This window comes from Hemitrygon akajei, chromosome 3 (assembly GCF_048418815.1).
Source record: "Hemitrygon akajei chromosome 3, sHemAka1.3, whole genome shotgun sequence".
In the NCBI taxonomy this organism is placed as follows: domain Eukaryota; kingdom Metazoa; phylum Chordata; class Chondrichthyes; order Myliobatiformes; family Dasyatidae; genus Hemitrygon; species Hemitrygon akajei.
Genome location: NC_133126.1, coordinates 200,334,687 through 200,348,373, shown reverse-complemented (window position 1 = coordinate 200,348,373; position 13,687 = coordinate 200,334,687).

The following is a 13,687-nucleotide window of genomic DNA, read 5'->3' as shown; positions in this document are numbered from 1 at the left end:
TCCATCTCACTGCTCCCTCCCCACTTCTCTGTCCAGCACTCCCTCAAACACTCTGTCGAACTCTATCTCCATTTCTCTCTCAATCTCTCTCTGCACCTCTCACTCCAACTCTCTCCATTGCTTTCTCCATCACTTGCTCTCGCTATCTCCCCATCTCTTTTTCCAAAGCTTTCCTCATCTTTCTCTCCATTTCACATTGCAGCAGATTCAGCAAATACATATATGAATATGTACATGTCAGCTAAGTATTATTTCATTGTTACGGTATTTAACTCCATTCTTCCTGTCGAAGTGCTTGTCAAGATGAGCAGAACACAGCAAGGTTACACTGCCTGCTTGCATTCAACATTGCCTGAAAAATTGGACTGTCGAGTCAACTGATGCTGAAGACTAGTGGTATTTGATTTATATTTAGTAATTCCTCTCACCTGCAGTTGGCATCGTTTTCCATTTCTGGGTTTTAGTTAATGGCCCTGTTTGGCCCAGCATTTATTGTTTTCCCTTCCATTTGAACTCTGTTTGCATTAAAGTCTGTGAACTATCAACCCGCTTCAATCTCTCTGTCTCCACACAAGCCACAGCCAAAAGTACTGATACTCCACCTCATTCCCCATCACTCTCACCAACTCTACCACTCTCTCTTCCTCCCCACCATCTCTCTCCACCCTCATCATTCTGCCTCACCCCCATCACTCTCCCTTTCCCACTGCATCTCTCTCCCACCACCCCACCTCTCTCCCTCCCCCTCATCTCTTTCCCTCTCCCATCTCTCACCATTCCACCTCAACTCTCTCCCTTCCCATCTCTCTCCTTCCACGCTCATCTCTCTTCCTGCACCCTCATCTCGCTCCCTCCCCATCTCTCTTCCAACACCTCATCTCTCTCCTTCCATCTTCTTCTTTCTCCCTCCCCTATCTCTCTCCCTCTCCACCATCTCTCCCTCCACCCTCATCTCTCTCCCACCCCCTTCACTCTCCCTCCCCATCACTCCCTTCCCCCATCTCTCACCATCCCACTTCAGCTCTCTCCCTCCAGCCTCATCTTTCACCCCCTCATATCTTTCTCTCCTCCATTCTCTCTCTCATCTCTATCTCTCAAATCTCTATTCTCATCTCTCTCTCTCCTCAGCTCTCTCTCTTCATCTCTCTCTCCACACCTCTCTCCTCGTCTTTCTCTCTCACCTCATCTGTCTCTCTCCTCATCTCATTCCTCAACCCTCTCCCTCCTCACTTTGCTGTCTTCATCTCTCTCTCCTCGTCTCTCACTCCCCATCACTCCCTTGCCCCTCACCTCCCCACTCCTTCATATCTGTCACTTCCAACTTCTACTCTCTCTCCGACCTCCCCATTATTCCCGATACTGCCCGATCTCATGCTGACTTTCTCTCCACATCTCTCTCTTCTTATCTCTCTCCTCATCTCTCTCTCTCTCATCTCTCTCATGTCTTTCTCTCATCTCTCCTTCTCTCCTCATCTCTCTCAATATCTCATCATGTCACTCTCTTTCCTCAATTCTTCCTCCCCTGATCTCATCTCTCTCCTATCTCACTCTCATCACTCTCTCCCTGTCGCTCTCCTCATCTCTCTATCCTCAATTCTCTCCACATGTCTTTCTCTCCTCATTTCTCTCAATCTCTCATTATGTCACTCTCTCTCCTCATCTTTTCCTTCTCTGATCTCTCTCTCCTCATCTCTCTCCTCCTCACTCTCACCCCAACTCCCTTTTCTCATCTCTCTCAACATCTTCCTCTCATCGACTCTCTCTTCTCACCTCTCTCCTCTTGTCTCTCTTCTCTTCTCTCCCTCCTTTTCTCTCTCTCCTTATCCCTCTCTCCACATCTCCCACTGTCCATCTCTCTCTCTCATCTTTCTCAATTCATCTCCCTCTCTCTCTCACCTCCTCTCCCCATCTCTCTCTCCCCTTCTCTCTCTCCCTATCTCCTCATCTCTTCATCTCTCCCTCACCTTTCTCCCCTCTCTATTTCCTCATCACTCTCTCCTCATCTCTCACCCCCTCTTTCTCCTCATCTCTCTCTGCCCACCTCTCTCTCCTCATCGTTCTCTTTCTTTGCCTCTTTCTGTCCACATCTCTCTCTTCTCATCCCCCCTCCTTATTTATCTCTCATTATCTCTCTCCGCCTCATCTCGCTCTCTCCTCATTACATTCTCTCTTTATCTCTCTCTTCATCTGTTTCTCTCCTCATTTCTCTCACTCTCCTCACCTCTCTCCTCATTTCCATCGCTTTCTCTCCTTACCTGAGTCTCTCTGTTCATCTCTCTCTCTTTTGATCTCTTCTTCTCTTGTCACATCTCTTGCTCACTCCTCTCTCTCTCTCTCTCCTCATCTCCCCCTCTCTGTCCACCTCTCTGCCCATCTCTCTATTTCCTGCTCATCTCTCTCTCCTCATATCTCTCTCATTTCTCTCTTCATCTCTGTCTCTCATCATCTCGCTCCCTCATCTCTCTACTCATCTCTCCCTCCTCTCTCTCCTCATCTCCCTATCACCTCATCTCCCTATCACCTCATCTCCCTCTCTCTCCTCATCTCTTTCCACATCTTTCTCCCTCATCTCTCTACTCTCATTTCTCTCTCTCCATATTTCTCTCACTCTCCTCACTCTACTTCCCTCATCTCTCTCCACATCTCTATAAACTCATCTCTTTCTCTCTGTTCATATCTCTCTCTGCTCATCCTCTCTCTCACATCATTTTCTGTCAACTCATCTCTCTCTCCTCAGCTCTCTCTCTCCTGATCACTCTCTGCCCTCATCTCCAACCCTTATCTCTTTCCTCTGTGAATTTCTCTGTTCTCTCTCTCTCTGCTCATCTCTCTCTCCCCATCTCTCCCCTCATATCTCTCCTAATTGTTCTCTCTCTCATCGTCACTCTCTCCTCATTTCTTTCTTCACCTCCCTTTTTCATCTCTCTCCTCATCTCTCTTTCCGCATCTCTCTCTACTCATCTCTCTTTTTTATCTCTGTCCTCATTGTTCTATCTCTCTTCATCTCTATCTGTCCACATCTCTCTCCCCTTTCTCTCCTCATCTCTCTCTAACCTCATCTCCCTCTCCCTCATCATCTCTATCAATCTCCTCATCTGTTTCTCTCCACATCTCTCTCATCACTCTATCCTCATCTCTCACTCTCCACATCTCTCTCACTCCCCTCACCTCTCTCTCTCTCCTCATTTCCCTCTTTCCTTACCTGACTCTCTCTGTTCATCTCTCTCACTCTCTACTGATCTCCCTCTCTCACCACATTGCTCTCTCTCTTCATCACAATCACATCTCTCCTCCTACTTTCTCTCTCTCCTCATATCTCTCTCAACTTTGCTCCCTCTGTCTCCACATCTCTCCCCATTGCTCTCTCCCTCTGCTCATTGTCCCCATCTCCATCTCATCATCTCTCTTTCTCAGCTCATATCTCTCTCCACATCACTCTCTCTACTCGTCGCGTTATACCCTGTCTCTCTCCTCATCTCTCTCTCCTCATTTCTCACTTCCCTACTCTCCCTGATCTCTCTCTCTTTTCATCTCTCACTCTCTCTTCTCATCTCCATCTCTCTCCTCACCTTTCGCTCACCTTATCTCTGTCCTTGTCTCTCTCTTTCCTCACCTCTCTCTCCTCATGCCACTGCACATCTCTCTCATTTCTTCCTCACTCTCTCCACACTTCTCTCTCGTCATTTCACTTCTCATCTCTCTCTTATCTTTCTCCTCATCTCCCTCTCTTCTCATCTCTTTATCTGTGCTTATCTCTCTCCTCACTCCTCATCTCTCTCTGCTCATCCCTCACTCTCTCCTCATTAGACCAGAAGACCAGAATTAGGCCATCCAGCCCATCGAGTCTGCTCCACCATTCAATTATGGCTGATCCCTTTCTTTTTCTCCTTCTCAACCTTAGATCCCGGCCTTCTCCCTGTAACCTTTGATGCCATGCCCAAACAAGAACCTATCAATTTCTGCCTTAAATATACCCAATGACCTGGCCTCCACAGCTGCACGTGACAACAAATTCCACAAGTTCATCACCCTCTAGCTAAAGAGGTTTCTCCTATCTCTGTTTTGAAAGGATGCCCTCTATCCTGAGGCTGTGTCCTCTTGTCCTAGACTCCCCCACCATGGGAAACATCCTTTCCACATCTACTCTGTCTAGGCCTTTCAACATACGAAAGGTTTCAATGAGATTCCCCTCTCATCCTTCTGAATTCCAGTGAGTACAGACCCAGAGCCATCAAACGTTCCTCGTATGATAACACTTTCATTCCTGGAATCATCTTGTGAACTTCCTCTGGACCCCCTCCAATGCCAGCACAACTTTTCTTAGATGAGGGGCCCAAAACTGTTCACAATACTCAAGGCGAGGCCTCACCAGTGCCTTATAAAGCCTCAGCATCACATCCTTGCTCTTGTATTCTAGTCCTCTTGAAAAGAATGCAAACATTGCATTTGCCTTCCTCACCACTGACTCAACCTGCAAGTTGACCTTTAGGGTGTTCTACACAAGGACTCAGAAGTCCCTTTGCATCTCAGATTTTTGGATTTTCTCCCTTTTAGAAAATAGTCCACACATTTATTTCTACTACCAAAGTGCATAACCATGAATTTTCCAACATTGTATTTCATTTAGTTCTGCATTTAACACAGTCATCCCCCATAAACTGGTCAGCAAACTGGACACTCTTGGCCTTGGTTCGTCCCTGTGCTCGTGGGTCATGGACTTTCTCACAGACCGACCACAGCAAGTCAGAGTTGCTAAGCACACCTCCACCACCCTCATCTTAAAAACAGACACCCCGCAGGGCTGTGTGCTGAGCCCTATGCTCTACACACTCTTCACACATGACTGCACCCCCATCTACACCTCCAACTCCATAATTAAATTTGCGGACGATACCACACTGGTTGGCCTGATCTCAGACGAGGATGAAACAGCCCACAGGCTCGAGGTGGATCATCTGACAGAGTGGTGTAAGGACAACGACCTGGTTCTTAACACTTCTAAAACAAAAGAGATAATCATTGACTTCAGGAGATCAAAGGACAGAGTACACACCCCCTCCATATACATGGAGAGGTAGTGGAAAGTGCGGAAAACCTAAAGTTACTTGGAGTTATGTTGTCAAAACAGCTGACATGGACCACCAACACCCCGCTGCTTGTAAAAAAGGCACAATAAAAACTCTTCTTCCTCAGAAAGCTGAAACAGGCCAAACTCCCACAAAAGCTGTTGCTTAGCTTCTACAGAAGCACAATTGAAACCATCCTGACCAACAGCGCCACAGTGTGGTATGCCAGCTGCACAGCCGCTGAGCGACAAGACCTGCATCGCGTGGTGAAGGCGGCCCAGCGAATTGGCAGGATGGAGCTCCCAGGACTGGACTCCATCTACTCCAGCAGACTCAGGAGGAAAGCAATCAGCATAACCAGAGACACCACACACCCCGGCCACTCCATGTTTGACCTGCTGCCATCCAGCAAAAAGTTCAGGATACTAAAAGCCAGAATAAATAGACTGAGGAACAGCTTCTACCCCAGAGCTGTGGCCTCCATCACACCACTCCCACAGAACAATGACTGAAACTGTGAGCACACACAAGGACTCAAATACTCGCACTAACGGCATTTTGTGCATTACTGTGACATTCTGGTGATGCTGCAACTTATTTTCTGCTACTTATCTGTTTAATACTGTTTTTCTATTTCTGTCTTGTTTTTATCTACTGCTTTATTTAATCGCCTGAGAGGAAGCCAAACAGAGTTTTGTTGTATCTATGTATAATGACAATAAAGATCATTCATTCATTTTCCACTCTCTTGCCCATTCTCCTAATCTGTCTGTCCTTCTTCAGCCTACCAGTTTGCTCAATACGTCCTGCCCCTCCACCAATCTTCATATCATCTGCAAGTTTGGTAAGAAAGCCATCTATTCCATCATCTAAATCAGTTATATACAGCATAAAAAGAAGTGGTCCCAACACCAATCCCTACGGAACACCACTAGTCACTGGCAGCCAACCAGAAAAGGATCCTTTTATTCCCACTCACTGCCTCCTACCAATCAGCCAATGCTCTAACCATATTAGTAACTTTCCAGGAATACTATGGGCTCTTAACTTGGTAAGCAGCCTCATGTGTGGCACCTTGTCAAAGGCCTTCTGAAAGTCCAAATGTACAGCATCCACTACATCCCCCTTATCTACCCTTCTTGTAATCTCCTCAATGAATTCCAACAGGTTCGTCAGACAAGATTTTCCCTTAAGGAATCTATGCTGACTTTGCACTATCTTGTCCTGTGGCAGCAAGTACTCCATCACCTCATCCTTAACAATTGACTCTAACATCTTCCCAACCACTGAAGTCAGGCTAACTGGTCTATAATTTCCTTTCTGCTGCCTTCCTCCTTTCTTAAAGAATGGAGTGATCTTTGCAATTTACCAATCCTCTAGCACCATGCCAGAATCCAATGGTTTTGAAAGATCATTTCTAATACCTCTACCACCACCTTTTTCAGAACCCTAGGGTGTAGTTCATCTGGTCCGGGTGACTTATGTACCTTCAGGTCTTTCAGCTTTTTGAGCACCTTCTCTCTTGTAACAGTAACTGCACCCACTTCTCTTCCTTCACACTCGACAACATCAGGTATACTGCTAGGGTCTTCCACAATGAAGACTGATGCAAAATACTCATTTAGTTCATCAGCCATCTCTTTGTCCCCTGTTATTATTTCTCCTGCCTAATTTTCTAGCGGTCCCGTGTTCACTCTCATTTCTCTTTTATTTTTAACATGCTTGAAAAAATTTTACTTATCCACTTTGATATTATTTGCTAGCTTGCTTTCATATTTCATCTTTTCCCTTCTAGTGATTTTTTTAGTTTCTCTCTGGGTTCTAAAAACTTCCCAATCCTCTATCTTCCCACTAATTTTTGTTTTGTTGTATACCCTTTCTTTTGCTTTTACAATAGTCTTGACTTCCCTTGTCAGCCACGGTTGTACTATTTTGCCACTTGAGTATTTTTGGAATACATTTGTCCTGCACCTTCCTCATTTTCCCCAGAAATGCATGCCATTGCTGCTCTGCTGACATCCATGCCAGCAGCTCCTTCCAATTTACTTTGGCCAACTCCTCTCTCATACCACTGTAATTTCCCTTACTCCACTGAAATACTGCTACATCAGACTTTACTTTCACCCTATTGAATTTCAAGTTGAACACAATCATATTGTGATCACTGTTTCCTATGGGTTCTTTCACCTTAAGCTCCCTAATCGATCTGGTTCATTACATAACACCCAATCCAGTATAGCTGATCCCTTAGAAGGCTCAACGACAAACTGCTCTAAAAAGTCATCTCTTTTGTATTGTTTATGATTTGGGAATACTCATTTATATTGTAATCATTGCTTATGTATTCTCTTATGTTTAGTTTGAAAGTGTATGTTTGTAATCCCATTATCTATGTATTATTTGATTTTGCTGATATTAATAATAATAAAAAGATTGAGAAAGAAAAGAAAAGTCATCTCTTAGGCATTCAGCAAACTCACTCTCCTTAGATCCATTACCAACTTGATTTTCCCAATCGATCTGCATGTTAAAATCTCCCATGACTACCTTAGATCATTTCTATAAATCATCCTTCTCTCCAGCTCTCTTTCTCACCTCATCTCTTGCTCTCTCCTCATCTTTCTCCATCAACATTTCTCTCCACCTCTCTATCTCCTATCTCCTCATCACTCTCTCCTCTCTCTCCTCCTCTCTCTTCTCATCTCTCTCTGTTTCACCTCTCTCCCTCTCATCATCTCTCTCCCCTCAGCTCAGCTCTCTTTCCTCATACCTCTCTCTCATCTCTCTCAACTCTCTCTCTTCAGCTCTTTCTCACCTCATCTCTCTCTCCTTCTCTCTCCCCATCACCTCTCAATCTCTCCCACTACTCTCTCTTCATCCCTATCTCAACTTGTCTCTCACTCCACTCTGCTTTTTCATTTTTCTCTTCTCTCCTCATCTCTCTCCTCGCCTCTCTCTGTTCTCATCTCTCTGCAGATCTCTCTCTCCGCATCACTATCTCCACATCACACTCTTATCCTCATCACTATCTCTTTCCACATCACAAACTCTCTCCTCATCTCTCTCTAATATCTGTTCATCTTCTCCCATCTCTCTCTCCTCATCTCTCTCCCCTTCTCTTACTCTCCTCATCTCTCTCTCCCCTTCTCTCCCTCTCCTCATTTCTGTCTGTCTCCATCTCTCTCTGCACATCTGTCTCTCTCAACACCCTCTCTCTCAACACTCTTTCTCACTCTCTCTGCATCTCTCACCTCATCTCTCTCATCGCACTCTCCAAACCTTACTCTATTCATCCCTCTCTCTGCTCATCTCCCCTTCTCTCTCTCCCAATCTCTCTCTGTCCTGATCGCTCTCTCACTGTCTGTCATCATCCCTCTCTCTCCTCCTCGCTCTCGTTTCCCCATCTCTCTCCCCCTCATCTCTCTCTCCCCTCATCTCTGTCCGTCCACATCTCTCTCTTAACACTTTCTGTGCATATCACTCTCTTCATCGCACTCTTCAAAACATGCTCTCTTCATCTTTCTCTCTATCTTCATCTGTCTCCTCATCTCTCTCTGTCATTATCTCTCTCACTCGTCTCTCGCTGTCTGTTCTCATCCCTCTCTCTCCTCCTCCTCTCATCTCTGTTTCCTCACCTCTCTCCCCTTCATCACTCCCTCTCCTCATCTCTTTCTTCTCTCTCTTTGCATCTGTCTCTCCCAGCTCTCTTTCTCACCTCATTTCTTTCTCTCCTCATGTCTCCTCATCTCTCTCTCTTCATCTCTGTCTCTCTCCAGCTTTCTTTCTCCTCATCTCTCTCCCTTTCCTCATACCTCTCTCTCTCTCATATCTCTTCTCAACTCTCTCCTTATCTCTCTACTCATCTCCCTCTCTCTCTCAGTCTCTCATCTCTCTCCTCATCACACTCTTCAAATCTCTCTCCTCATCTTTTCTCTCCTCCACTCCTCATCTCTTTCTCAATCTCCCGAACTCTTGCTCTCTCTGCATCTTTCTCATCTACGTCTATCCTTCTTTCTCTCCTCATTTCTCCCACTCTCCTCATCTCTCTCTCTGCTCATCTTTCTACCTCACCTCATCTCTCTCTGCATCTCCCACCCCTCATCTTTCTCCTGTCTTCATCTCTCTCCTGTTCTCCATCTCTCCTAAGTTCTCTCTTCTCATTGCTCTCTATCTCTCTGCTCTATCTCCTGATTTCACTCTCTCCTAATCTCTCTTGCTCCTCATCTTTCTCTCTCCTCATCAATCTCTCTATTTGCATCTCTACTGCTTATCTCCCTTGACATAGCTCTCTCTCATTTCTCTCCCTCCTCATCTTTCTCTCTCCTCATCTGTCTCCTCTCATCTCTCTTCTCATCCTCTTTCTTTCCTCATCTCGCTTCCTCCTGATCTCGCTCTCCTCATATCTCTCTATCTTCTCATCTCTCTCTTTCCTGATCTCTCCCTCTCTCACCACATCTCTCGCTCATTCCTCATCATTCTTTCCCCTCATCTGTCTCTCGCAGCTCATCTCTCTCTCTCTCCTCATTACTCTTCTTCTCTCCCCTCATTTCTTTCTCTGCATGTTTCTCTCTCCCTCTTTCTTCTTGTCTGTCTCTCCTTATCTCCCTTTATCTATCTCCTCATCTCTCTCCTCATCTCCCCCTCTCTTGTTCTCTCTCACCTTATCTCTATCCTCATCACTATCTCTCTCCTCATATCTCTCTATCTTCTGCTCATCCCTCTCCTCATTTCTCTCTCTCCCCAGTGCTCTCTCCTCATCTCTCTCCTCATATTTGTCTCCACTTGTCTCTCTCTGTCCACTTCTCTTTCACCTCCTCTCTTTCTTCATCTCTCTTCTCAACTCTCTCTCCTCACCTCTTCTCTTCCCTAATCTCTCTCTCCTCATCTTTCTCTCTCATCCCTCTATCCTCATCTCTCACTCTTCCCTCATTTCATTCACTCTCCCTATATCTCTCCACATCTCTCTCCACTCATCTCTTTCTCTCTGCTCATCTCCCTCTTTCTCTCCTCATTGTCTGTCTGTTCATCTCTCTCCCCTCATCTCTCTGTATCTCTCTTCTTATCGCTCCTCATCGCTCTCCCCTCATCTCTCTCTCCTCATTTCTCTCTCCCTGCATCTCTCTCTTCTCATCTCTCTCACTCCCCATCGTTCTCTCCCCTCATCTGTCTCTCCTCTCTCTCTTCTCATTGTCTGTTGGACCAATCAATTCGAAGAGAGAGAGCTTCGCGCAGGTTGGGAAGAAGTTTAAAAAAAGGAACGTCTTGTGGGGCTTGGCGCGTTAGAATAGTGGTATGACTGCATGGCCGGTTTTCTGTTCTGGTGTCAGATGTGGGATTTCTGGGAGACTTCCAGCCTCCCTGATAGCCACATCTGTGCCAGGTGCATCAAGCTGCAGCTGGGGAGTTAGGGAACTGGAGCTGCAGCTCAATGACCTAAGGCTTGTTTGGGACAGTGAGGATGTGATAGACGGGAGCTACAGGCAGGTAGTCACCCTGGGGCCACAGGAGACAGATAAGTGGGTGACCATCAGGGGAGGGAAGGGAAGGCATCAGGTAGTAGAGAGCAGCCCGGTGGCCATACCCCTTAACAACAATTGCTCCATTTTGAGTGCTGTTAGTTGTGGGGGGTGGGAAGCAGCAGTGGCTGAGCCTCTGGCACTGAGCCTGGCCCTGTGGCTCAGAAGGGTAGGGAACAGAAGAGGAGGGCAGCGGCAATAGGGGACCATATAATTAGGGGACAGATAGGGGATTCTGTGGTCACAAAAAAGAGACAAGTTAGCTTCCCAGGTGCCAGGGTTTGTGATATTCCTGAGCACGTACACAATATCCTGAACTGGGAGGGTGAGCAGCCAGAGGTTGTGGTACATACTGGTACCAACGACATAGGTAGAAAAAGGATAGAGGTTCTGAAAGCAAACTACAGGGAGTTAAGAAGGAAGCTAGGAAGCAGGACCTCAAAGGTAGTAACCTTGGGATTGCTGCCTGGACCTTGCAACAGTGAGTATAGGAATAGAGTGAGGTGGAAGATAGATGTGTGGTTGAAGGATTGGAGCATGGAGCAGGGAGTCAGATTTTTTGATCATTGGGACCCCTTCTGGGTCAAATGTGACCTATATTAAAAGGACAGGTTGCATCTGAATCCGAGGGGGACCAATATCCTGGCAGGGAGGTTTGTTAACGGTATTGGGGAGAGTTTAAACTAAATTTGCAGGGGGGTGGGAACCGAAGTGAAGAGGCAGAGGACGGGGAGGTTGGAGCACAAGTAGAGACAGGTTGTAGCGAGTTGGTGAAGAAGGATAGGCAGATGATAAAGATGCACTCAGCTTGATGGTTTGAGAGTTGTCTATTTTAATGCAAGGAGTATTAAGCGTTCGGCATGGACTAGAAGGGCCGAGATGGCCTGTTTCCGTGCTGTAATTGTTATATGGTTATATGGAGTATCATAAACAAGGCAAATGAACTTAGAGCGTGGATCAATATGTGGAACTATGATGTTGTGGCCATTACAGAGACTTGGATGTCTCAGGGGCAGGAATGGCTGCTGAGTGTACCAGGCTTTCGATGTTTCAAAACGAACAGAGAGGGAAGCAAAAGAGGTAGGGGAATGACATTGCTAATTAGGAATAGTATAATAGCTACAAAAAATGAGGAAGTCATAGAGGAATGGTCTACTGAGTCAGTGTGGGTGGAAGTCAGAAACAGGAAGGGGCAATAACTCTACTGAATGTTTTTATAACCCCCCCCCCCCCCCCAATAGTAACAGGGATATCAAGGAGCAAATAAGGAGGCAGTTTCTGGAATGGTGCAATAATAATTGGGTTTTGTGATGGGAGATTTTAAATTTCCTATTATTGACTGGTGTCTCCTTAAAGCAAGGGGTTTAGATGGGGTGGAGTTTGTTAGGTGTGTTCAGGAAGGTTTACTGATGCAATATGTAGATAAACCACTGGAGGAGAGGCTGTACTTGATCTGGTATTGGGAAAAGAACCTGGTCAGGTGTCAGATCTTTCAGTGGGAGTGTATTTTGGAGGTAGTGATCACAACTCTATCTCCTTCACCGTAGTGCTGGAGAGGGATAGGAGCTGACAATTTGGGAAAATACTTAATTGGGATGGGGGAAATTTATGATGCTTTTAGGCAGGAACTTGGGAGCATAAATTGGGAGCAGATGTTCTCAGGGAAATGCACAGCAGAAATGTGGCAAATGTTCAGGGAACATCTGCATGACATTCTGCATAAGTATCTTCAATTGAGGCAGGGAAAGGATGGTAGGGTGAAAGAACCATGGTGTACAAAGAATGTAGAAAATCTAGATAAGAAAAAAAGAAAAGCTTACAAAAGGTTCAAGAAGGTACAGTTAGAGCTCTAGAAAATTACAAGGTTGCTAGGAAGGAGCTTAAGAATGGAATTAGGAGAGCCAGATGGGGCCATGAGAAGGCCTTGGCGGACAGGATTAAGGAAAAGCCCAAGGCCTTTTACAAGTATGTGAAGAGCAAGAGGATGAGCCATCTAAGAATAGGACCAATCCGGTGCGATAGCGGAAACGTGTTCATAGAATTGGAGGAGGTAGCGGAAGTACTTAATGAATACTTTGCTTCAGTATTCACCAGGGAAAAAGACATTGGCAATTGTGGAGATGATTTACAGTGGACTGAAATGCTTGAGCATATAGACATTAAGAAAGAGGATGTGCTGGAGCTTTAGAAAAGCATTCAGTTAGATAAGTCACTGGGTCTGGATGAGGTGTACCCAGCTTCTCTGGGAAGTGAGGGTGGAGATTACTGAGCCTCTTGCGATGATCTTTGCATCATCAATAGGGACGGGAGAAGTACCGGAGGATTGGAATGCAGCAAATGTTGTACCCTTGTTCAAGAAAGGGAGTAGAGATAACCCAGGAAATTATAGACCAGTGAGTCTGACTTCAGTGGTGGGCAAGTTGTTGGAGAAGACCCAACGAGGCAGGATTTATGAGCATTTGGAGAGACATAATCTGATTAGTGTCACAAGCACGAATTCAGCAGCGCAGTAGATACAGCAATTGTGCTTTTGAATATGCACGTGGCAGCTAATTATTATTTCATTGTGATACTATTTAACTCCATTCTTTCTGTGGTAGTGCTTGTTGAGACTTGGACCCAGCACAGCAACGCTTCGCTGCCTGCTTGCATTCGGCCTTGCCTGGGAAATTGGACTGTTGAGTCAACTGACTCTGAAGACTAGCAATATTCATTTTATATTTAATTATCCCTTTCAGCCGCAGTGTAGGCTTCGTTTTCCATTTGAGAGTTTTAGTTAACGGCCATGTCTTGGCCTGGAGGTTACTGTTTTCTTTTCTCTCTGTTAAAGTCTGTGAACTATTGTCCCACTTTACTGTCTCTCACTCCACACTTGGGCCATATTGAACTCGGTGACAATTAGAGATAGTCAGCATGGCCTTGTCAAGGGCTGGTCGTGCCTTACAAGCCTGATTGAGTTCTTTGAGGATGTAACAAAACACATTACTGAAGGTAGAGCAGTTGATGTAGTGTGTATGGATTTCAGTAAGGCATTTGACAAGGTTCCCCATGCAAGGCTCCTTCAGAAAGTAAGGAGGCATGGGATCCGAGGAGACCTTGCTTTGT